The sequence below is a fragment of the Triturus cristatus genome, chromosome 11 (genome assembly GCF_964204655.1).
Source record: "Triturus cristatus chromosome 11, aTriCri1.1, whole genome shotgun sequence".
Lineage (NCBI taxonomy): Eukaryota > Metazoa > Chordata > Amphibia > Caudata > Salamandridae > Triturus > Triturus cristatus.
In genome coordinates, this window is record NC_140594.1 from 1176468950 (window position 1) to 1176496009 (window position 27060).

General features: G+C 48.0%; 1 long non-coding RNA gene across 1 annotated transcript in view; it reads left to right on the forward strand.

The window, feature by feature from the left end:
• LOC146788666 (uncharacterized) overlaps positions 1-21240 on the forward strand; it is a 254296-nt gene extending 233056 nt beyond the window's left edge. Inside the window, exon 3 of the long non-coding RNA XR_014970892.1 lies at positions 19842-21240. This is a non-coding gene — a long non-coding RNA (uncharacterized LOC146788666). The remainder of the gene's footprint in view (positions 1-19841) is intronic.
• The last annotated feature ends 5820 nt before the right edge of the window (positions 21241-27060 follow it).

Sequence of the window (27060 nt, forward strand, 5' to 3'; positions counted from 1 at the left end):
GAAGAGAGCTGGCCGAAAACTCTTATTAGTAAGTACATTATAAATATACTTTTAGTAAAATCAGAATGTCTTGGCTGATACCAGACCTAAAAATGTGCTTACTAATTATTACAAGAAAGTAGAGGACAATCAATATGGGAAAGTGGAGAAAATATAGGAATGCAGTATTTATACCGAACAAACCTAGACGAAAGGCAGCGGAGCACTGTTCTTTAAAGAGGTATGTCTTATGCTCTTCTCTATACTGGAAAAAGAACAATTGATGGACAGAATACAGAACAATGTCATACATTTAGTCCCAGTACAGAGATCTGAGCCTAAATCCATTGTTTTTTTGCTCACGATGCCATTCCAGTTTGGACCCAGCCATATGCAAATGAGTCTTGACCCTGCGTCCAATGGGAACAGTCCAGCCTGAACTACTTGGCCAGGTCCTCCCTGGACTGGAAACAAGCATCCTAGGACCGGTTTCGGGCTTTCAGGCCTCATCAGCCAGGATAGCTTGACTCCAGTGGCATGGAGGGCACGAGACCCACATCTGGGCATACCTGTCCCACTCAAGGTGACAAATGCAAAAAGAACAGCTGATGGACAGAATGCAGAACAATGTCATACATTCACCCCAGTATAGCGTTCTGGGCCTAAATCCATCGTTTTTTTGCTCACCATGCCATTCCAGTTTGGACCCAGCACTTTTCACCCTAAGTGGGATGGGTTTGCCCAGACTTGGGTCCCTTGCTCACTGTGCCACTGGCTTCAAGCTAGCCTGGCTGATGAAGGGTGTTACCCAGAAACCGGTCCTAGGATGCTTGTTTCTGGTCCAGTGATGACCTGGCAGTTCGGTCTGGACTGTTCCCATGAGGCACAGGGTAAAGACTGATTTGCATATGGCTGGGTGTAGTGGGCTGACCCACATGTTCAGGTGATGAAGTAGACATAGCCAAGATGATTTTATGTAGTTTATTAAGCCTAAACTGGGGTGGCATGGTGAGCAAAAGAACAATGGATTTAACCCAGATCTCTTGACTGGGAGTGAATGTTTGATTTATACAGCATTCCATCCATCATTTTTTTGCGTAGCACTTCTCTATGCTGGAGCAGGGTTGAGGCTGTCCGTGTGGATACCAGTGTGTCGTTCCGGACCCTAGGTGCATCGAGGGAGATGGCTTGTTGCCTTGGTTTTCTTTTTGCACTTCTCCAGTTCCAGACTGGTGTTCTCGCTACAGGTGTTCTGATACCCGCCAGAGGATGAACTGGTCAGCCATGGATTTAATCGACAAATAAAAGTCAGTGAGGGCAAACTTTCACACTGGCTTCAAAGGAAAGTGATACACGTCAATAGGAAAATGTAAACTCTATGAATACATTAAATTTAAGTGGGATGTTTGCCATAAGTGACCCAGCTCAGGAGACAGCGGAACAGACCCGGAGAATAAAGAGCCCCCGACACTGGATGCGCTAGTCGGGTGCTGTAAACATGGAAAAAAACATGAAAAAACTCATGGGGTTGCAAGCCATTGCTCAACAGGCGATGTTCAAGGTGAGGTTGTAAAATGCTGGTCGGCTTCTCCTTTGGTTGAAGTAGCGTCTTGTCTGGATTGATACATGCACGTCTACCAGGTCCACTGAGTCCTAAAATGTACTGAGTAGCATCATCCGAGACTTAGTAGATGGGGTTGGAGGGGATTCAATTCCTACAAACAGAAAAGCGTATTTGGCCAAAAGTTTCTCACGCCTTCTGTAAACACCCAGGCACTGGGCTGCACCCGAACTGATTGTCGGCTTCGAGTAGGGCCATCTGTAGTGTCTGCACCTCTCTTGCTGGGCTTCCACTGTTTAAGAGGTCACCGATGCTTCCCAGCTCTTGATGGGGCACACAGCAGCAGGTAGAGCACGTCTTCGCTCCTAGGAGTATGCTGCGGAGTTGCCATCTCCAACTCTGACAGGGGCGTTCTGTCCATCAGGGACAAAGGTACACAGAACAGGTCCAGGGTCTGGAAAGGCAGCAAGACTGAGAACAGCTAAAAAGTTTGCTGTTCCCAGGTGAGCATCGTACAGCCCAAAAAAGCTGTGCTTCTCTTGGTGAATTATCTAAGTATGGAATGTGATGACAACACCTTTCCTCAACCCAACGTCTTCTCAACTTTTACTGCAAAGTGACCTCACTAAACTCTGAGTGAATTCCATAGGCGACCTGCCCTGAAGTCCCGGATGGCAGATGTCTGCGCCCGAGAGTAAAAACGCTGCTGGAATAAAGGATTCACTACTTACGTAGGTGCGGACAATAAACGCAAACTGGCCAGAGCCAAGGTCTGAAGGTTCACTCAGGCCATATCACGACGGTCAATTAAATGGAAATATTCCTTTTTCCCCAAATCAGACAGGGCATTGTACATTAGAGATGAGTTGACTAAATTACTGTTATTCGGTGTCAAAAGAAGTTCTATATTATCCTCTGGCCAAATATTAATTTAGAGAAACTTCTCACTAATCTAATTTTAGATTTGTAAGTTTAATCAAAAGTCAGAAATAATCATGCATTTTTATAAAGGAAATCAGTATCCCGTGGAAAGTCTTAATGCGCGTTATTGTGAATGCCACCAGAGGTTGAGCCAACCAACATCTGTGGACCCACCTTCTTTAACACATGCTGGCAAGGTCATGCACACATGCAAAGAGCAGGATGGAGAACTTAAATCTAAACCCTATAGGAGACAATGTTAAATGAAATCAAATTATTTTAAATTGTTAGAAATATGAAAAAATATAATTTATCATTAAACATATTAATCATAACATATTGAATAACTTTTGCATTTTACACATTATTTTACCTATACATTTTATTAAAAAATGATTACATTATCTCTAATACCTTCTATACATAACTATTACAAATTGATTCATAATATACATTTAATGTTTTAAAATAAATATATAAAATTAGTTTGTTAATTTTTATCATAAAATTATTTAAACTATTTTTTCCACATGTTACCATGCAGAGATCTCCGACCTGACTGTGGAGTCTCCCTACAGTAAAGCATGGTAAAAAATGTAAGTTTATTAAACACACAAAAAAATATTACATACATTTTTATGACAAGTATGAATGTAAATGTATTTTATATACATATATATATATATATATATAAATATATATATATATGTTTTTAAATATAAACTAAAATATGCTGTTGCACTAATAACTTCATTTGTAACTAAAGGTTTAACTAATAAATAATACATGAAATTACATTTCTTTTTCTGAGATTAAATTAAAATATAAATTCAAAAAACTAAAGAATACTTCTTTATTTTCATTATTAGTTATTAAAATGAATCGGTAGAATTTATCTAAAGTAATTTAATTATAGTTTAAATAATACATTATTTTTACATGCAAAAAAAATTACATAATTTAAAACAAAAAACGTACCTTTCCCAGTCCTGCGTCTTCACTGCTCGCTCTGCTCCTACTTTCATGCTCCGCAGAAACAGGAAGCAGGCAGCCTCCCTCCCCTCCCCTAAGCCAATCACAAAGCTGGAATGGCAGCGCTGTGATTGGTTGGGACGCCGACCACACAGGCGTCTATGAGGAGTCAATTTTCTCCATGTAGGCTGAATGCAGCCTACATGGAGAAAAGGGAGAGTGCGCATGCCTGATTTGGTCGGCCCCAGAGGACTGACCAAACAGTCAGGACCCTCAGTAGTGGGCAAACCACTCGTCCCCTACCCGCCGCCCCCAACCAAACCATTCTGCTTTCTCGCAGTGCGAGAAGAAGAAACATAAAATGGTATTTATAATACTATCTAATGTTTCTGCTTCTCGCACTGCGAGAAAGCAGTGGGGCGACGCTCCTCCGCCCACATGGAGGAGTCGCCGCTGCTCCTGTGACAGCCTCGCCTCACACCTAAAATTAAACAACTCTGAGCCAGTGTGGAAAAAGGAAATGAGAATAACATTGTGTTATTAACATTTTATTTTTATTTTTTGTACTGCTCAAAAAGCAGTGGGCAATGCTCTTCCGCCTTAGAGGAGGAGCCGCCACGGCTTAATTTATTCATTAAATCACATTCAAAACATTTTGTTAAATGATCAAATAATAGAAAATAATTATAATTTCTCAAAAAGCAGCCAGTCTTAGGTCCCATTAGTATTGTCATTCCCTTGCTCTAGCACAAAAAAGAATGCTGGGCTCCTAGGGTTGAGCTTTTCACCACGGAAACAATGCGGGTCTGAGAACGCAAGGTCTGATGTGGAGAACGCAAGGTCTGATGTGGAGAACGCAAGGTCTGATATCGAGAACGCAAGGTCTGATATCGAGAACGCAAGGTCTAATATCGAGAACAGAGGTCTGATATTGCGAATGCAAGGTCTGATATGGAGAACAAAGATCTGATATCGAGAACAGAGATCTGATATCGAGAACGCAAGGTCTGATATGGAGAACGCAAGGTCTGATATGGAGAACGCAAGGTCTGATATGGAGAACGCAAGGTCTGATATGGAGAACGCAAGGTCTGATATGAAGATCGTAAGGTCTGATATGGAGATCGCAAGGTCTAATATCGAGAATGCAAGTTCTCATATCGAGTGGCCCCGGAGGGAGCATCAACCTGTGCTGAGCTCCAGAGGCAGGCGGGGAACTGAGAAACTGGGAGGGCTTGATAAATGTTGTTGGCTCAAATGACCAGTAGTCTTCTTGGAACATTTGTTCCAAGTCTACGCAAGAATGTACCATGTGGTATTCACATTCATCGCAGCGTACACCACTAGTTTGCAGACCGTGTGACAGAGGTGGCAGAAATTAATATTGTATGTAAAGAACAAAACACAAAACGGCTGAGTGGAATGCTTGCAAAAGTCTCAGTCACTGGAAATTGCCCAGGCTGCATTCCAGTCCATTGTTTTTTGCCAACTATTCTAGTCCAGGAAGGGACCATCCATAAGCAAGTAAGACACGGTCCTACTACAGTGGGAATAGCTGACCTCAATCCAACAGGCACGGTCACCCTGTGATGGGCATACAAGCAAGCCCAGACCGGTGCCTACCACAGGGCTCACGGAGCACTTCACTCATGGGGTCCAGTAAGACTTTTCCAGGCCTGGGGTTGCTTGTGTTCCCGTCTAGAGCGAACCTGGCCTGGTAGTTTGGGCTTGACTGTTCCTATTGTAGCAGGACCAGGCCTGATATACATATGGCTTGTCCGTGTCTGTTGGCACAGCAGGTAAAAATGATGCATAGAGGGCTGGAAGAGATCCCTAACAATTGCAAGTTGCGGAGACTTTTACAAAGATTTCACTCAACATCTTTGAGAAACATCTGGAAAGAGCCAAGAGCACATTGGAGGCATCTGAATTTTACTTCAAGGAAATTACAAAATGCACTAAGATTCCCAATATGTGGAAAGGCCCCGGGGCTTGATAAGAGGTCCATGGATACCAATAAGGCATGCCCCGAAGGCTCGGCCGCATACATTCGGATACTAGCGAATGCCATTGAAAGGTGTGATCCCACTCCAAAAACCTGCACAGCCTCTCTGGCGCAAGGGATCTCAGAGCTAGGTGGAAAGTGCTAATTATTTTTTTTCATACCATTCACCGAGTGTTTGGACTCCATTTTGTAGGTCAAATTTTCACGGTTAATCACAAAGCTGGAGAAGAGCAATAGATAAATTGGAGCAGTCGGAAACATTGCGGGAGAGACAAACGAGTGCGGTACCAGACATGCGTACGCTTAACGTCCACCCTCCACCTATTTTACAGACTCCAAAGACAGTTAAGACCACATTCATAGAAATCAGACACCTGACCACCAAATCCATTAATTACTCCAACAATGTCTCTCTCTGAGATTTCAACCTGCCAGGTGAGTGGACCAATTAACTGACATCAGAGCAAGCGACATATCTCCCAATCTAGACACAAGTATTAAAGTAGAGAACAAAACAAATAACTCATCAGAATGAATAAAACTGGCTAAAAGTGTTGCCCCACATTTTTATTGTCTAGGGGCCGGATTTATATCTTGCCGGACGGGTTACTCCTTCACAACGGGGACAGATATCCCGTCCGCCGAAATATAAACCCCACTATATCCTATGGGATTTATATCTCAGCGCACAGGATATCAGTCACCGTTGTGATGGAGTAACCCATCCGCCAACATCTAAATCAGACCTTAAGAGTGACATCTTCATGTTTGGAGTGTGCACCTGTGTGACTACATTCTGTCTTATGAGTGACTTTGAGTGACACTGCACCGGGTGAAAAAAGCACCGATGCTGCTGTAATGTTGCTGAATAGACAATTTCGCTGCTTTTTCCAGTGTGAGAGTCCATAGAGGCCTTTAATAGAGCCACGCCCCTAATCCGCTTTGGAATGCAATGTATTTCCCTTTTCTAATATCCCCTTGGAAACCTGTGGCATGCCTATAAAACATCTGATAGCCTTGCAATGCTGTAATAAAAAAGTTATGTTCACTCACTTCCAGTAAATCTAGATGGGTGCTGGGTGAGACTTGGGCAGAATTTCAAATACGCAGTCGTCATTCGCATAATTTTCGGAATTTTGTATTACTCTTGCTATGTGCAGTTCTGAAAATGATACCATAGACCATGTTGTGTGATTACGCCGCCATTCGTGGATATATTTTAGCATGGGATCACGAGAACAAAATGAACGACTAGAATACGAGCAGCTGTAGTTCGCACAATTTTGTTTTTCGAGCTAACTTTTTTGCGCGAATTGCACCTAGCGCCAAAAAATTGACACAAGGACACATTGGATGCTAAAATATAGCACTAACGGATGGCTTTGCATTTAGAATAATTACATGTGATTTTACCAAAGTTTTGCATAACGACAAAACAAATTACATGACTTTCGCACACCCCCAGTGGTGGTCACTCTGCAGCAATCCTCTCTTGTTGCCCCCGCCTAATCCGTCGTGTAGCGCCTAATTAGTGTATCTGGGTGCAAGAGTAACCACACTGAGCTGAAAAGTAAAATGTTGCTATGGAAACGATACAGTCATCAATGTGTGTGTGGGTTTAAGAAGCTGCAGACACAGCTGGCACTTGATTTAGCCACTGAGTTCTTTCTACAAGCCAGTGACATCATCACCATCATCAATATACCATCATCAATATATTTTCGCCATCATTATTATCAGTATACTTATCATTTAATATAATTCACCCAGGTCCCCGTCAGAAGCTCATCAAAGATGCACAAAATATCAGACCATATAACCCCCTTTCTGACAGCCCCTCACTGCCCCCCAAAGCCAGAACTAACTTTCAGATGGCTGCTTCTCACAAAAAGTGCTACGTCCTGGCATTCTGAGCAATCAATCAATCACATAACTTGTAAAGCGCACTACATACCCGTGAGGGTTCCAGGCGGAGGGGGGGGGGTGGTGCTGCTGCTATTGGTCGAAGAGCCAGGTCTTGAGTTGTCTCCTGAAGGTCAGCAGGTCTTCGGTTTGTCATAGGTAGAGGGGGAGGGTGTTCCAGGTCTTGCTGGCGTGATGGGAGAAGGATATGCCTCCAGAAGTAGTTCTCCGGATGCGTAGGACCGTGGCCAGGGCGTGGTCGGCGGAGCAGAGTTTCCTGTTGGGTACGTAGAAGGAGAGTCGACTGTTGAGATAGGCTGGTCCGGTTTTGTGGAGTGCCTTGTGTGCGTGGATCAGGAGTTTGAAGGAGATTCTTTTGTCGACAGAGAGCCAGTGCAGATTCCTCAGGTGGGGGGTGATGTGGTCGTGGCGCGGGACGTCGAGGATCAGGCGTGCAGAGGTATTCTGGATTCTCTGTAGTCTGATGATGAGCTTGGACGAGGCTCCGGCGTAGAGGGCGTTTCCGTAGTCGAGTCTGCTGCTGACTAGGGCCTGGGTGACTGTTTTCCTCGTGTTTGTCGGGATCCATCTGTAGATCTTGCGGAGCATGCGGAGGGTGTTGAAACAGGTGGAGGAGACTGCGTTGACTTGTTTGGTCATGGAGAGTTGAGAGTCGAGGATGACTCCCAGGTTGCGTGCGTGGTCGGGTGGAGCTGGGGGGACCCCAGTGACATGGGCCACCAAGAGTCGTCCCATGGACCCGAGGATGAGGATTTCCGTCTTGCCTGTGGTCAGTTTGAGGCGGCTGTCCTCCATCCAGTCTGCAACGGCCTTCAATCCCTGGTGGAGGTTGGATTTGGCGGTGCGGGGGTCCTTGGTGAGGGAGAGGATCAGTTGAGTGTTGTCGGCGTAGGAGATTATGTCGAGGTCGTGCTGTCGGGCGATGCGTGCTAGTGGAGCCATGTAGACGTTGAACAGCGTCGGGCTGAGGGAAGATCCTTGAGGGACGCCGCAGATGATCTCAGAGGCATCGGATCGGAACGGGGGGAGGCGGACTCTATGAGTTCTGCCGGAGAGGAAGGAGGTGGTCCAGTCCAGGGCCTTGTCTCGAATCCCTGCGTCTTGAAGGCGTGTGCGTAGTGTGTGATGGCAGATGGTGTCGAAGGCGGCGGAGAGGTCCAGGAGGATGAGGGCCGCCATCTCGCCGTTGTCTAGCAGGATCCTGATGTCGTCTGTGGCGGCGATGAGGGCGGTCTCGGTGGCGTGGTTGCTGTGGAAACCTGATTGGGACGGGTCCAGGATGCTGTTGTCTTCAAGGTGACGGGTGAGCTGGGTGTTTACTATCTTCTCGATGACCTTTGCTGGGAACGGAAGCAGGGAGATGGGGCGGAAGTTCTTGAGGTCGCTCGAATCCACCATGGGTTTCTTCAGTAGGGCGTTGATCTCTGCGTGCTTCCAGTTCTCGGGGAAGGTGGCGGTCTCGAAGGAGAGGTTGATGATTTTGTGCAGGTGGGGTGCGATGGAATTGCTGGCTTTGTTGAAGATGTTGTGCGGGAGAGGGTCTGATGGGGAACCGGAGTGGATTGTTCCGATGGTCTTGATTGTGTCCTCTATGCTCACGTTGGCCCAGGTTGTCAGGGTGTCGTGGGCGGTGGGGTGTGGTGTGGTGGGCAGGGGTCGTCCGGGGTCTGAAGCTGTTATGGATGTCAGTGATTTTCCGGTGAAAGAAGGTGGCGAGGGAGTCGCACAGGGCTTGCGATGGTGGGATGTCGTTGGGGTTGGAGAGTTCCTTCACGATGGTGAAGAGCTCCGTGCTGTTGTGTGCGTTGTTGTCAAGGTGGTTTGTGAAGGAGGTTCTTTTGGCGGTCCTGATGAGGTGGTGGTGGTTGCGGATGGCGTCTTTGTGGGCAGTGCGGCTGTGTGGCGTCTTGTCGCTGTGCCATATGTTTTCCAGTTTCCGGCAGGTGCGTTTTGAGTCGAGGAGTTCCGGGGTGAACCAGCTGACTCTTCTGCTGGTGTTTCTGCTGGTGGGGTTTTTCAGCGGGGAGACGGTGTTGGTGCAGTCGTTCATCCAGCGTTCGACGGTGAGTGCACCTTCATCTGGATTGGTGGGGTTCGTCAGAGGGTTGAGTGCGAGGCTTGTCTGTTGTTGTTCTTGGGTGACTTTGCCCCAGCAGCGGCGGGGGGTCTGTAGTGTGCGGTGGTGTGTGAGGGGTTTTCGGAAGGAGAAGTGGATGCAGTGGTGGTCTGTCCAGGTGAGTTCGGAGGCGTGGCTGAAGGTGACGTGGGGGCTTGAGGAGAAGATGGCATCTAACGTGTGGCCGGCGCTGTGGGTCGGCGTCGTGACGAGCTGTTTCAGTCCGAAGTTGGCGAGATTGTCGATCAGGGTGGAGGAGTTGCTGTCGTTGTTGTTCTCCAGGTGGAAGTTCAGGTCTACGAGGAGGATGTAGTCGGTGGAGGTCAGCGCGTGCGTGCTGATGAGGTCAGCAATGGAGTCACAGAATTGGGGTTGGGGTCCTGGCGGTCTGTAGATGAAGGTGCCTCTTAGGGTGGTCTTGGGGTCCATGTGGATCTGGAAGTGCATGTGTTCGGCGGTGCTGAGGGTGTCGTTTGTTGATACCCTGATGGTGTTTTTGTGGACGATGGCGATTCCTCCTCCGGGCCTGTTGGTGCGGTCTCTGCGGGGGATCGTGTACCCGTCTGGGATGGTTATTGCGATGTCTGGCGAGGAGGTTTCGTTCATCCAGGTCTCGGTCAGGAAGGCGACGTCCGGTGATGTGGTGTCGAGTAGGTCCCAGAGTTCGACGGCGTGTTTGTGTGCGGAACATGTGTTGATCAGGATGCATCTAAGCTGGTTGGGTTTCGGCGTGGCAGGCGTCTTGGAGCTTTCGAGGCAGGAGAAGCTGCAGTTCCGGCAGATGAAGGGGCCGTGGGTGCGCTTTGGGGCGGCCTTGTAGCAGGTGTGGGTCATTCCTGGGTTGAGAGCGACGAGGGTGCTGGCGTCACAGTGGAGGCGGTCTTCGTGGCTGGCGCTGTGGCCAGGGGTTCTGGCGCTGGGCGCGGTCCAGGCGCGGACAGGCGCAGATGGGCTTGCCTTAGGCGTGCCCGCTGCGCGCGGCCGCGCAGCAGCCACCATATAAGGGAGGTGGGGAGGGAGGAGCAGCTGGGAGGCGAGGGATGGGTGAACAAATGGGTATGGAGGGGGTGCGGGGCCGCAGGGGAAGCAGCGGCGGGGATGGGGGACAGGAGACCGGCGCGGGGTACAGAAGAGAAAAGGGGACAAAATCAAGGGGCACAGAGGCAAGAGTCAGCACAGGGGTACAAAGCGCCGCGAGGGATACAGAAAAAAAGGGGGCACAGAATCAGAGCGGCGAGCGGGGGGCAGGGGGCACAGACAGTTACAAGGCAGGCACAAAGCAACAGACAGCAAGCGAAGCGTACCTAAGGCCACCACTGGCCACCAGGGATGAGGCGCAGGTGGAGCCTGTGGGTGGTGGAGAGCCTCGATACACCGGCGGCAGCAGGAGACAGCGGGGTGACGACGGAGCTGCAGCGGGGGGGGGGGGGGGGGAGCGCCCTACCAGGAAGGTCAAGGGTCGCTCTCCTCACCGCGCAGCGGCTGCCATTTAAGGGAGGTGGGGAGGGAGGAGCAGCTGGGAGGCGGGAGGTGAGGGACGGGTGAACAAATGGGCGTGGAGGGGGCAGGGCCGCAGGGGGGGCGGGGACGGGGGACAGGAGACCGGCGCGGGGTACAGAAGAGAAAAGGGGACAAAATCAAGGGGCACAGAGGCACAAGTCAGCACAGGGGTACAAAGCGCGGCGAGGGGTACAGAAAAAAAGGAGGCACAGAATCTGAGCGGCGAGCGGGGGGCAGGGGGCACAGACAGTTACAAGGCAGGCACAAAGCAACAGGCAGCAAGCGAAGCGTACCTAAGGCCACCACTGGCCACCAGGGATGAGGCGCAGGTGGAGCCTGCGGGTAGTGGAGGGCCTCGATACACCGGCGGCAGAAGGAGACAGTGGGGTGACGGCGGAGCTGCAGCGGGGGGGAGCGACCTACCAGGAAGGTCAAGGGTCGCTCTCCTCACTGCGCAGCGGCCGCCATATAAGGGAGGTGGAGAGGGAGGAGCAGCTGGGATGCGGGAGGCGAGGGACGGGTGAACGAATGGGCACGGAGGGGGCGGGCCCGCAGGCGAGGCAGCGGCGGGGATGGGGGACAGGAGACCGGCGTGGGGTACATAAGAGAAAAGGGGACGAAATCAAGGGGCACAGAGGCAAGAGTCAGCACAGGAGTACAAAGCGCGGCGAGGGGTACAGAAAAAAAGGGGGCACAGAATCAGAGCGGCAAGCGGGGGGCAGGGGGCACAGACAGTTACAAGGCAGGCACAAAGCAACAGGCAGCAAGCAAAGTGTACCTAAGGCCACCACTGGCCACCAGGGATGAGGCGCAGGTGGAGCCTGCGGGTGGTGGAGGGCCTCGATACACCGGCGGCAGCAGGAGACTGCGGGGTGACAGCGGAGCTGCAGCGGGGGGGAGCGACCTACCAGGAAGGTCAAGGGTCGCTCTCCTCACCACGCAGTGGCCGCCATATAAGGGAGGTGGGGAGGGAGGAGCAGCTGGGAGGCGAGGGACGGGTGAACGAATGGGCACAGAGGAGGTGGGGCCGCAGGGGACGGGGGACAGGAGACCGGCACGGGGTACAGAAGAGAAAAGGGGACAAAATCAATTGGCACAGAGGCACAAGTCAGCACAGGGGTACAAAGCGCGGCGAGGGGTGCAGAAAAAAGGGGGCACAGAATCAGAGCGGCGAGCGGGGGCAGGGGGCACAGACAGTTACAAGGCAGGCACAAAGCAACAGGCAGCAAGCAAAGCGTACCTAAGGCCACCACTGGCCACCAGAAAGGAGGTGCAGGTGGAGCCTGCGGGTGGTGGAGGGCCTCGATACACCGGCGGCAGTAGGAGACAGCGGGGTGACGGCGGAGCTGCAGCGGGGGGGAGCGACCTACCAGGAAGGTCAAGGGTCACTCTCCTCACTGCACAGCAGCCACCATATAAGGGCGGTGGGGAGGGAGGAGCAGCTGGGAGGCGGGAGGCGAGGGACGGGTGAACGAATGGGCGCGGAGGGGGTGGGGCCCCAGGGGAGGTAGCGGCGGGGACGGGGGACAGGAGACCGGCACGGGTTACAGAAGAGAAAAGGGGACAAAATCAAGGGGCACAGAGGCACAAGTCAGCACAGGGGTACAAAGCGCGGCGAGGGGTACAGAAGAAAAGGGGGCACAGAATCAGAGCGGGGGGCAGGGGGCACAGACAGTTACAAGGCAGTCACAAAGCAACAGGCAGCAAGCGAAGCGTACCTAAGACCACCAGTGGCCACCAGAAATGAGGCGCAAGTGGAGCCTGCGGGTGGTGGAGGGCCTTGATACTAGGCCTGGGCTAAAAATCCGTTCCGCTCGCGGAAATTGCGATAATTTGACATTTTCACGTTCCGCGGAGAGCGCGAAAATGTCAAAATTTCCGCAATCCGCATTTTACCAGAAATGTTTTGCTTGCTCGCGCTGTAAAATAATACATTCTCACGTGCGCGCGATCGCCTTACCTGAATCCCCGCATTCGCCGACAAGTTTTCCCGATCCGGTCGCGTTCTTCACAAGATGTTGGATTGTTGGTAGCCATTTGCCTTGTCTCGCGACAGTTTGCGCCCGCAGTAATGTCATTCGTCGCGTGATCACGTCTTTCTTCTCGTGATCATGCACGGCGAGACAAGTGAAAACAAGATGGCCGTGCCCGCGAGCAACCGCATGGGTAAGTTAGCGAGCCGCGACCACGCAGAAAATACCGCGAACGGGCGGGAAAAAAACTTCCGCATCTTCACGATATTTCCGCGTGTTTGCGGAGATTTTTAACATTTTCGCGATAATTTGCGAAAGTGAATTTCGCAAATTCCGCCCACCCCTACTCGATACACCGGCGGCAGCAGGAGACAGCGGGGTGACGGCGGAGCTGTAGCGGGGGGGAGTGACCTACCAGGAAGGTCAAGGGTCGCTCAGCAATCTGAAAACTACCTCTGAACCTCAAGAGGTGACAGAAAGATTAGAGGCAAATCACATATCCTGCTGGGGACCCCAGCACCAAAAGTGTAAAAGATGCCGAAACATGCTCTCTTCTGCAAGGCTGCTAGAATATGGAATCAACTCACAAAGAACACAACGTGGCTTGCTGAAACAGCAGCAGTTCAAAAGGCCCTAAACCCCATCTTATCAGGTTGCACTTATCAATGTAAGACACAGGCATATATGGACACCGTTATTGAAACTGGAACACTGTTAATGATCGCTGTTAACATACTCGTGCATGGAATAAGGCCTAACTAAGGAAGCCAGGGTATCTGACAGAGTGTCACATTTCAGTCTATCTGGCTCCTCCACCCACAATTTGTAATCTCCCAGTACCATGCACTTAGAGACAGGCATAACCAGAAATGCAATCAGGGGTGCTCGGTGCCACAAAACAAGTTGAAAAGGAAGCATCCCAGAGCGATCGACCCCGCCCTCAGGTTTATACACGGTCCGGGTGCATCATTTTACAGCTAAGCTGAATTGCCAAGGCAATGATATCTTTTAACCAAGGCTCAGTAAGGCACTATATCAAGCGTGGTGGGAGAAATGTGATTGAAGATTTCTACCTTGAGGCAGGCAGGTGGGAGGGCATTAAGAAGGTAAGAAAGTGTGCGGCTCTTATATATTGCATCCTCGTAGAGGAGGGATGCCCAGAAATAAAAACGCCAGCCTGGTAAGACTCCAGAGACAAAATATCATGAAATGGCCCATCACCTTCAGGCGCAGTGGTGTGGTCAGCGTGGTCCCTACCTGGGGAGGGGGATGAAGGGATAACAATGCTTCTGTTGCATACAGGTCTTGAGGTCGGGCCGAAGTCCTGGCACTGGGCACAGATGGGCTTGACTTTGGTACTCCAAAGCAGGAATTAAAAAGCTGATTGTCCGGCACATAACCAGGAATCCTTCCTAAGCAACACACCAGAGAGCCCAAAACAAAGCTTCCACCTGTGTGGACAAGATGGCACCACCTGGAAGACACTGGATTACTTTACAAAGTCACTAAATACAGCCTAACCAAGCACGAGAGGTACACCAAGTGAGAATCACAGAGACAATAAAAAAGACTTAAACACCAAATAAAAAGAAACAACACAACAAAGTGTAAAGCAGGTAAAATTAAGGTAAAAAAAAGTCCAGTTGGAATTAGGGATTTGCTGATCACTCCTTTGATAAAAAATAGAAAATTTCTACATAACATGGAGGGATGAACTTGGTTTGTCACTCATTGGCTGATGTCACGTGGAGATGGTGGCCAGGTCCCTACGTTCCTGTGCCTTCTCTGATTCCATAGACGCTGGAAGTAGGGGTACTGCAGCACCTCCATAATAACTATGCAAGAGTTCAGAAGGTAAATGATCAATAAAGATACCTTTAAAGTTTGTATTTATCTTGTAACATTTGCTGACCCTCAAAAACAAAAGCCATAGATTAGCTAAATATTTTCACAAATTACTGATTATTCGGAATCTGGGGTGCACTTTGACTTCTCGGCCTGCAAAGCGAAAGGATTTTGTAAAAGTGATCTAGGTGACAATCTTGCGCCAGCTTTTTTCTAACACAACATTTAAATATCAGGAAACGACCTGTGCACATAATCCAAATTATATCAGCAATTAGGAAAGCACAAATGCAACACTTTTTTGTAATTCTGAAGTGTGAGGGAACCAAAGGCTTTAACACGAACAAAAGAAATCAAGACACTTAACTTGGTGATGCCCAAGCGATCAATATTCACTGAAACCAGATATCTACAAATGTTTGTTTTTGTGCTATAGATTTTTACCACTTAAAGTGAATGTCTATACAAATTTAGTGGCCATTTCAATGGAAAGCATGCTACCTGTAAATGACAGTGCAGTAAATCACCAGTGATCTACAATGCACCCCCAGCTACATACCACACCCTCACCACTCTCCTGCTGAGTGGGTGTGGCACACTTGCTACGGGAAATAGCATTTACAATGCGGTCTCAACCACGCACGCCATTACAACACAAGCATTACCATGCTTGCCTTTAGCACGCATATGCCTTTACCATGCAAATTCCTTTACCACGCATGCCTTTACAACAATTTTTGTTGTAAAGGCGGTAAAGGCATATGCGCTGTAAAGGGAGCCAGCGCTCTTGACTTGGAACGAAGGGGCGGGAGGTGTTTGAGGTATTAAAAAAAAGAAGAAAGTTGTTGGTCGTCAAAGGGATCAGGACGAGGCTTGGTGAGTAGTTTTCAGGGCTGGGGCCGGGATTTAGGGCTGAGGGCTGGGGTCGGGGTAGTTTTCATATTTTTTGAAAGACATGCGTGGAAAAGGTAACGCGTGGTAATGGTACTGCTTTGTAACCGCCGCATGGTAAAGGCATGTGTGGTAATAGCACGCGTGAGTCCATTTTTAGGTCGAGGACCGTCCGGTCTGCCGAAGGCAGAACCGGAAGTCGGAGATTTAATGTTTCTGAGAGTGGCTCCTTAGCCCGCCTCTCTTTTTGCCTCTCCTCCATTGGCTGGCTTCCTAAACAGAGGCCAGCCATTGGAGGAGAGAGCCGTCCCTCCAAATAGGCTCCGTCTTTTTCAGATTCGGGGGCGTGTTCCTTGCTGTTCTTTCCACTTTTTAGCCACGCCCTTTTAGAACAGCAGGAACACGCCCTCGAAGCCAAAAAAGTTTGGAAGAGCATCCCGAGGAGTTCTGCGGAAGTATAGCGGAAGGGACAAGCAAAAGGTTCCGGCGTCAGAGTAAAGGGTTCCGGTCGCAGTTCACCACCAGCGAGAGTCTTCTTGTAGAATCAGCCCAGAGAGCACGGGTAAAGTTTGTCAAAATATTCTTTCACCCTTCTGGCATGTCTGACAAACTCAACTGATTGATTGAATTGTATGTAATCTGTCATATATTTCGTTCACGAGCGTTACCTGCTACATTAGATTTTTTTTAGTCCTTCCTCTCTTTCAAGTGATTGGGGTGTGATTTGTTTTCCGTGCGGACCGCTATAGTGGTGCTGGCGTTCCTGACAGGAGTGTACACATCAATTCGTTTTTTTAGCATGAGCACGCAGCTAGCTATCTCACTGGACATAAACAGGATCAATATATTGTAGCTATTGGAGATCGTGAACATTTCTTGGACTAGTCTCTCACGTTTGTATGGGCAACGGACCATTGTGTATCTTCCTGTTAAGACTTGAGCAACACTCCCTCCATGTACTGCTCTGCTCCAGTGGGCGGTGCCTGATAACTCCGCGCGCACCAGACATAGTGAAAAGTGTCTGCGAGTCCCCATGCGATGCGACGGCCTTTGGCTGAGGCAGAGGGCGGAGCATGATTCGAGAAGAATCATAGAGTTAAGAGTAGGCGGCATCGCGATAGATTGTCTCCACAGGAGGAGCTGCAGGGGAATAGTGAGTAAGATGGCGGTAAGAGACCAGGGCCCTGAGTGATAGCCTGAGGGGGGCCTGTAGGTGAGTCACATTGAGTACGAGAGGGGGCGGGAAAGAACATTGCATATATCTCTGGGGTGTTAGAATCCTAGTTAACGCCGGGAGCTGGAAACCGTACATAATAATAAAGTAGACGTGCTGTTTGTTTGGGTGTATGTTTTCAGGGTGGCGCGGGTAGGTGGGGGGGATCAGTCTGTCTGGTTCCGTTGTATGTTTGTGTATAGTTGTTAAGGGTGGTCGTATCTATATTTCATAGGGTGCTGTCAGAAGTAGTATAGATGTTCATTGTTTTGTTGGTAGAGGGGATCATCTCCTATTACCATTGTATACTACTGGGTGAGATTGAGCCTAGAGGTCTAGATTATCTGTAAACTAATATGCAGGTCGGAGATGGATTCTCTGTCGTTCGGATGCTAGTAATGTGGAGTGAGTCTTGTATCTTTTCCTTGCGGGTTTCTTGTGTGTGGTTCTGTATTCTTCTCGAATGCTGTTCGCCTGGGAAGCTTGTTTCCCAGCAACCCATTGTGTCATACAATAATGATAAAAAAATAATGAGCAATACCAATAGCTCTACCTATAATATTGCCGAGACCATTGCATTGTAAATGCTTGTTTTGTCTGACGCTTGGATCTCTTAGAACCCTCTACCTTCGGTGATATAAGATTAATGGCAGGACCCTCGCTCTGTAAATTGTCTCAGCGCCACTGTCTGAGTCGTGACCCTTTATTGTGCTCCCGCTCATTCTGTAATTTCCAGATCCGTACGAGAGGTTCAAGAAGCGAGATGGGCCCCTCGCCTGCTGATCCCTCCCATTGCGGGGCGAGAGCGCTTCCTGCTTGTCAGCCCTGTGATTGGAAATGTCGTAGACATCGAGCTCTACGTTTCTTGTCTGGCAAAGCTGACACATTCGTATCAATATTCTTTGACACAGAAGTCCGAATTGTTTTTTTTGGGGGGGGAGGGGATGATCGTTGGACAGGCAGGTTAGATACTTCCTGTTTTGGTAAACTTGGGTGGACATCGCTACATTTGATTCCACCAGCGCCGAGACACCTGTATGGGTATTTGCGCGCTTTAAAAATAGCAAAAAATAAATAAATAAATAAATATTCCACTGCCAGCATTTCGGGATATGTTCCCCTACTGTCTTTTGTTTCCTGCCAATTCAACACAGAAATATGACACCAGGGGGGGCGGTGGGCAGTTCACAAATTACTTCCGGATCTTAGGAAACCATCTGTGAAGAGGGAAGGAGTGTTAAACAGAGGTCTCCTGAGAGTTCAGTGGTATAAAACCATCCATCATCTGCAGTGCTGATTTGTAAAATGAATGAATGAATGAATGAATGAATGAATGAATGAATGAATGAATGAATGGCTCTAAAGCGCTTCTAAGGAGTCTGCGGCCAGCACTGACTATACCTTGGCTGCCCAGTCCGGATTTCAGCTCGAGACTCTTTTTTCCACCACCCTAAATTCTTGTCTTTCCATTTCACTATTGCAGGTCCTATCCCTGCCTGCTTTATACCCTTGTTACTGTTTTCTTGTCACTTTTTTCCCCTCATTCTCTCTCTCTCTACCTTTCTCCTTCTCTGATTCAAAGTGTGTTGATGAAAAATAACCCCTGTTCATCCCGAGAGGAGCCCCGGTCCCCAGTATCTGCCCCCTCCGGCACAAATTAAGCCCTGGAATAAGCCAGAGAGCTTTGGCGTTAAAGGTGATTTTGTGTATATGTTTGTGACTTGTCGGACTCTGGCAGGCAATGGATAGCGAGTACGCTGAATATTTAGCATCTGAGGTGGCCTTGGGTACTGGGGAGCATGGACTGGGCCGCAGGGTAGATTTCTGTACCCTTTGTCTGGTCAAACCAGTGCTGGCCAGACTGTAGGTGCCCCTCTGTCTTTGTTCTTTTTGGAAAAAAGGGGACCTCTATTTTACAAAGGAGGGGACATACAGTTGAGGCAGCCAGGGCCTTGTTCTCTGCAGAACCACCAGCACCATGGGGGTACCTGGAGCCCCCATGCCAGAGTTGAGTTTTCAGATGGGCACAGGGCACTGGACAGCGGAGATATGAAACATCCTGTTAGTTGGGACAGTTTGGCAAGAAATGAACCCCGGCATGCAGGGAGAGGCCAGTATTACACTTCTAGTTCACAATCTGCACATCTGGGCATTTTACGTCTGAGCGCAGCAAGGTTTTAGAAGGGTTTACCCTGCATTAAGGAGCGAGTGGAATTTAAAACATCATCATGTGAAAGAAATTACACCCAACGCTACTACTGACTTACACCAAATCTTTACTACTTTAGTTAAGGAGATGTACACCACAACGGCTACTCACAAAGGTAACTTCGGCTTGTAATTTACGTGTGCAATTTACTCTTACACTTGAGTAACTTTGCTACTTTAGGCTATTCAGAACATACAAGCGTAAAGTTACCTCAACACCCTCCCATAGAAAATAATGGAGACACGGACTAAAAAATGAATCCCATAGGATGTTTTTTTTTTTAATTTGAATTATTTAAAATTGCTCAAAATACATAAAAATATAATGTAATGTTAAATCTATATATGTATTTTGTATTATTATTATTTAATAGTATACTTTAACAAGATTTTTTGAAATTATAAATTTATGTAACATTCCTTGTTATTAAAATATAACTTAACTACTTTTAATTAATTTCATACATCAATTTAATTAAAATTAATGCATAGTATATTTTTCTTTAAACTTGTGAGAATAATTTTTTTATTGAAACTTCAAGAAAAATATATAATATAAATGTATTTAAGTTTTAATAAAAAATTAAGTTAAGTGTGGTGGCATTTTTCCTTTTGTTCTACATTTAAAAGAGATCTATAAACTCAATTTACAATCATATTTAACATAGAAATATTTTTACTAATGTAGTATGAAGTTAATAAACTTCTTAAATGTTCCCTATATTTTACTACAGGGGGATATCCGGCCCAACCCTGGAGTCCATTATGGTGGACAAGCCCAGCCCCCTCACTTGAACCAACCACTCCCTCGTCCGATTACGCCAACAGCTACCAAAACAACACAGAACCATACTCACCAAGGTCTCCTGAATCAACTGGAACAAGATCTCACAGAGAAATCTGGAACGCAGATCTCCAAACTCAACGCCTGCCACACCAAGACATGCTCACTCACTCCATTATGAACATACCTGCTTGGATCACCGCCCGCGCAGGCATTCTGGCCCCAGTCGAATCCATCTCCGCATCTTGAACAGAGTCAAAGGCAAACTGGTTCATGGAAGACCTCCAAGAGCCACTGAAAACAGCTGGAATGCCGAAGGCGACTCACCGACGACAATGACCACACAACAGAGACACCTGTAGATCAGCCCTCTGGATCTACCACCAGCGACTCAGAACCACCAAGGGGCAGCACTAGGGTGACCAACCGTCCGTAAGTTTCATGGACCGTCTGTTAATTGGAACTCACGTCCGTTGTCCGTGATGATCCCTTTAACGGACGCCTTTTGTCCGTAATTTGGGGGGGAATTACTGCTCACCTTTAAGAAGCCTCCGTGTTCTCAGAACTCCCTGCTGGGGCCGCCTCCACTCTGTGCTCAAGAGCAGCCCCTCCCCAGCCTCTCACAGACTGTGATGGACCCATTGTCATTGTATATGCCGGCAGATTGCCACATACAGAATGACAATGGGCTATTTCAGGCATAGGGTGGGCCTGAAGGCAAGGAAGAAAAAAGTAACACATTGGAAGAAAAAAGTAACACATTGGAAGAAAAAAAGAAACACATTGGATGAAAGTAACATTGCCAGTTACTTTTGAAAAACAAGCATATGCAATCGGTCCCGCATTTGTAAAAGCTAGAGATTTTAGCATTGACAATAACAATGTTTTTTACTTAATTTTTTTAAATTGCAGTGGAGTGATTATATTGTCATTTATATGACCTTGCAGGCTGGAAATCCAGAAAATAGGAAATCGCATATAAGGGAGGGGAGGCAAGAGTAAAATGCTGTCTGTAGAAAAAAACGTAACAACGTCCTGGAAAAAGAAAACACTTTTAGGGAATGCAAGATTAAGTAAAGCATGTGAAATTTAAGCGGAGCAATACAGTTACCTGCAAACGTTCATACTTATAATTTAGAAATTAATGAGTGAATTTGCTTGAAAAGTTAGGGATATGACTACAGGGCCCAGGAAGAGACTACAGGGAACAGCATGCACAAAAGAATAGCTAATGATGCCAGTTACGAGAAGTGAGTGTGACACGAGCAACAAGGGAGGTAAAACGTGGGCAATGCATTATACAAGGTTAATACTTTGGCACAGAGCAATTGGTCTTGGGCCAGAGGCGCAACTAGAGCCAAATTTCGGGGGGGGGGGGGCTACTAAACATTTCAGGAGGGGGGTGGGGGTAATTCTTCCAGCAATAGGCAGAGTGGAGATGAAGGGGTGAAAAAAACAATACAAAGTCTCGTTAACACGTAAATGGTATTTTAAAGACCTGTGAAGTACTCGGGTGCGGCTGTGTGTGTGTGCCCTGGTAGCTGTCTCAGCCCGGGCTGACACACATGACAGGGGCGGGGGTGGGCGGGCTGAAGGCCTTGGAGTCCTATGGGTGTTGCGTGCCTGTCTTGGGCCATATGGACCTGCTAACAAACGTTAACACCAGGAGAACAACTCTGGCTAGACTACTTTACTTTACTTGAAACTCTAAATGAAACAGAGTAGACAAGTGAGGCATCAATTCTTGCCATACCCTGAGTGTGCTTCCTGACCTTTCATCTCAATGCCAGACTGTACTCTAAAACAGGCTCACCCGATAAAGGCGCTGAAAGCTCATTTCCACCCATTATTATTTGTGCGCTATATAGTTTTATCAGTAGAACTTCATGTTGGCCTTGTGCTTCCATTTCAAAATTAAATGTTCTGTATGTAAAACACAGTGCCTCCTCCTAACTTACAGCAATGCCTCACCAAAGTGTACAGATTCTGGTCTGCAGCACACTTCTGTGCATCAGATGGAATCTGCAGTTTACAGCTCACACAAATGAAACAGCCCAATCAGCATTCGGATTGGGCTGATTTATCAGATACATAAGGAGGGCTGATATATGGCTTGCCAGGACATTATATACTAACGTCAACGCCTATCTTACCGCTCTGGCCCACAATAATACCAAAATACTCTGTGTTGCCAATTATAGCTCATGCCGGCTGATTAATACCTCTGTTCTCCTGTCCTCACACATGACCTAACCTCTGGGTCTTACCCATCACTCAGTACTGTACCAGCCCATAAACCAGTCCTCACCAGCTGAATAGACATGGACTACCGAAGCAATCTGACATAAAGCTGGCTACTCAGAGTAATGAACTCTAGTCCAGCAAGTCCCAGTCAGCTACATTCCATGTGTGCTGCTTTACATCTCACAGTGGCACTCAGATAAGAGATGCTGGGAACAAAGTCCATCCGAGCAGATCTTCCCGACCACTTCTCCCACCAAACATGCCTGCTCAGGACCCTGAACTGTAAACAAAATACCAGACTAAACAACCCAGTGCAGTAACCATATAATAGATCATGAGCATATGAAATACCACAAAAGACCTGCACAGTTGCCCAAAGCTGTGTGAAAAACTGTAGTGCACGATGGTCTCAACCGAATAGAAATGTATTTTGACTTGTACTTATTTCGGTAGTCTATTTACTTATATATCATTGCACGACCTCCTCTGGTGTGTCTGGAAAATTTACCTTTTGTCCCAAAGTTTTGTCCTGAATTTTGACCTTCTGTCCTGAATTTCTGTCCTGAAATTTACACCTTTGTCCGGAATTATTTACACTCACCATCCTTAATTTGCACCTATGTCAGTTGGTCACCCTAGGCAGCACTCACCGAACGAATTCCAAGCAGTTCCAGCAGCTCTAAAGAAATTTCAAAAGTAGAGGCATTCATGTCCCTCGCCACCAGCTTAACAACCATTACCCTCTCACGGGAGGGACTCGACCCCATTTTCATAGCCCTCACTTTAATTCTCTACAACTCACCTACTACAGCCATCTTTCTTGACTCCTGAAAATACACCACAATCTTACCACTCCTGAAAAAACCTTCAGCAGACACTGGCAAACAACCGACCCATCGCCATCCTTCCCTACCCGGCCAGTGTTTTGGAAAAAACCATCAACAAGTGACTGGCTGACCACCTTAACGCCAAACATTTCTTGGACCCCTCAAAATACGGATTCAGACCTATACATAGCAACAAGACTGCCCAAATTGATGCTCCTGATGACGTCCGTCATGAGACAAGAGTCCCTGGACAAGAAGGACACAAAGACAGTCATACTGCGCGACCTCTTGGCCGCTTTCAACACGGTCTCCCACATGTCTCACAACCAGCATCAGGTCTTGTGCCGACTACACTCAGCTCATCCTCTTCCTTTCCAATGAGGCCTCAAACACCAGACCAAATTCATCAACCACATGTCCGAAGTCATATACTGGCTGAAGACTAACTCTCTGAAGCTCAACTCCGACAAGACTGAGGTGGACCTCTTCAGAAAAGGCACCGCTCTCTGGACATTGGCCTGGTGGCCGTCCGAACTGGGGCCGAGCCCATCAAACTCAGCCATGAACCTAGGGATCGTGATCAACAATCACATGTCAATGTTTAACCAGGTCTACTCGGTTGCCTCCACCACATAAGCAAGTTTTCAAATTACTCCCGCTAAACACCTATAGATCTGTCACTCAAACCCTGATCACCAGCAGACTGGACCATAGATACATCCTCTACGCCGGCATCACCTTGAAACTCCCTAAAAGACTCCAGGCCATCAGAACGCAGCAGCCAGACTCACTCACTCTGAAACTCCCACTGACAAATCCAAACACTTCAAAGATCTAAACTGACTCCCTATACACAAATGTGCCCTCTTCAAACACCTCACGCACACCTACATAACCTCACAAGCAAGACCCTGCACCACAGCATCAGCTTCCACACACCGACCAGACACCTCGCCTCATCCTAGGTCCAGCTCACCCACGTCTCCTGTATCCCAAGAGCAAGAGTCGGAGGCCGTGGCTTTTCCTACCTAGCTTCTAAATCCTGGAACGACACCCCCACACATCGGAGCCAATAGCTCCATCTTAGAATTTTGCAAGAAACTGAAAACCTGGCTATTCCAATAGGTCCCAGTCAGCCCCCTCCTCCGAATTCTTAGGGGTTAGGATACCCTCCTGGGTGACATACAAATTATCAGAACATAAGAGTGACAGAGCCCTGCAGTGTCCCCATGAGACTCCCCCCGCCTTTGCTTACAAACGTCAGAGTAAGTAAAGAACTTCTTCAGAAGAGGGTCCGTTTAGTTACTGTTTCCTATTCAGTGAATGTTCTGTGTGCAACGGCCAGTTACTGAAAAGGGAACATGTCGTAATGTATCCTTTTTAGCCACGTGCGTTTAATAGTTATTTTCTAAAAATATTGTATTGCACAAGTTTACTGGATGGTTCAGCTGCAGGGAGTGAGGAAGGAAGGCCCGAATCCAAGACCAATTAATAGATGTCTCAGAAAAGTGCGTTTTTAGAGGCAGAAATAGCCCAGCCTTGGTTCATCCTCAGTGACATTTTAAGAGGGTTTTGGGCTTTGTCAAGGCGGAGTTTGGGACTCTGTTTGGGACTACAATACGTTTATTACTCATTTCCAACCAACTCAAGCCTTAATGGTGGTGAGTTTGAGAGAGTGGAGTTAAATGGGGGGGCGGTCTGAGAGAAAGGTGGGTATTTACTAATTTGTGAGGCAGAGAGAAGTAGTAAAGAAAGGTGAGGTATTAAAAGAGAGAGCAGAGTGGTAGAAAGAGGCACAGAAGACAGTGTGTGACAGAGTATGGCTCTGTCTAATCCATGGTGACTCTTACGTGGGAAACAGCGTTTACAACACTTTCATTACATCGCTGTACCATTACAAAACGGTTGTTACAACGGCCGCGTTGTTAGTACGCGATGCATTTAGATCGCAAGTCAATACGACTTGCACTAGGGGGCGCTGAGGTATTGGAAATTAATTCCAACACCTTCCCTACTGTTGCGCAAACTGTAGTAGAAATAGTAATTAATCTATTCATAAGCCCAGTGCACCCCCTAGTGCAAGTCATTGTAATGACTTGCGATGTAAATGCATCGCATATTAACAACACGGTCGTTGTAATGACCGCGTTGTAAAGGCACACAATGTAATGCATCGCATTGCAATGTACCATATTCCTCTTACGTCAAGCGCTGAGAGGCCTCCAATTGGTGATTGCTGCGCTTTGTACAACCCAGCACATAACACATTGACTGTGCAGAGTAATTGCTTATTCACTTGGGCCAGTCATGGTCTTTTAGCCCAGGTTGGTGAATACGTGTCGGTCTACAGTACATGTTTTATACTTTCCCCAGTGGTTGTTATGTATGGAACAACGTATTGGAAGTGACAACTCTTGTGTTTGGGGGTCCTGCTAGGCCTCTATGCCATATTACTGCCCCAGTCAAGAGGCGGTGCACACTAGCCAATCACACCTCAAACACCAGAGTGGAACTATTGCACAGGGACCCCTGGGGGCAGCACCCCATATCCTTTCCACAAACTTCTAGAGCCATATTTTTAGTATTTATATCTTTTCCTGTTTATCTTGCTTGCTTTTTTGTACAGCGCTCTGATACTCTGGCGGGTCATGTTCGGGCTACATAGAACCATTCAAAGAAATAAATCAAATAAATACATTCTCTGACTCTCAGGGTCTTTCTGTCCCACCAAGGCCTGTGAAGGAGGGCTCCTGTTACTCATGGAGGCCTATACCCAAAGACAGGGTAAAAAGACTGACAGCAAAGGGAAATTAACACGGGCAAAAATAGCAAAGTATGCACAAACCCCTGTGAATCAAAATAAATAAAGAACCTTTAGGAAGGGAATTAAAATGATTTTCGACGTACGCAAAACAAACCAAGGTAAACAGAGGGACGTGGACAGGGCCCATTGTAGGACTAAGAATGAGAGAGCGCCTCGCTCCTGGAAAGGACCTATTACTGGTCCTGATGCAAGAATCCTCATGGATGCTCAGTGCCTCCCATTCAACGGGGCACCAAACAACCACAGGGTCAAGCTGGACTGGTCAACATGAACCCCCACAGCATCACTCTGAGCAGGAAGACATAAAATAACCTGGATTTATCCTGGACACAAACCTCTCCTTCAAGGAACACATCACCAAGAGAGCCAAGCCTGCATGGCACCCGCTCTCCTGACATCCTACCAACCTGAACCAGACTTCACGGCATCTCTGCAGGCCATGTCCTCTTTCATGTGGATGGAGACAACATCCGGCTCAACGACCTCCCCAACGCCCTCGCTACCCCAGCTCTCTACAACACTGAGGAAGGCTTCATGAAAGACTTCATGATGTTGAACCATTCTCACACCAACAGTGAATGAACGACACTGGCTTCTACTCCAAACCCACGTCTCCTTCAAGGCACCCTACAGAATCAGAGAGGCATCCAGGTTACGCAGCACAGAGGGCGCTGCTGCGTACTCTGCTGTGGACTCGGCTCCTGGAGTGGCGCTGTCCACCTGAGGAGGTAATTTCTCTGAAAGCTGGATTTGACGAAATGCACAAAGGAAAGGACTAGGAAGCGGGCCTTCTTCGGCTGTGCTCCCAGGATCTAAAACAACCACCCCAGGGGTTACCCCTCCATTAGAGCGGAGGAGGGTCGCCCCACTAATATGCCCCAAGAGATGAAAATTAAAACACCATTTTATTTTTCATCAACCCGTCCCGAACCGAGTGTCAAGATGTGATGGGGCCTGCTGAGTGGCAGCAGGGAGGAGTGGTGGGCTGCCTGTGCACTTAAGTTTAAAGTGCACATGTCACTTTGGCCGGCTGTCCTGCGACGGCCACCCAGACATGCGCACTTTAAACCTCCATAACCCAGCTGACTGCACAAGCACAGGCCTCCTGCGCCCTCAGGAGTGCTGGGAGAGGCCACTCCCTCCAACCCTGGCATTTCTCTCATGCTGGTTAACAGCATGAGAGCAGCACCATGATTGGTTAAGGGAGTTCACTTGGGACCGCACTAGAGCTTAGAGGAGAGAAGAAAAACACCGGACTGGAGCGAGGGGGACGT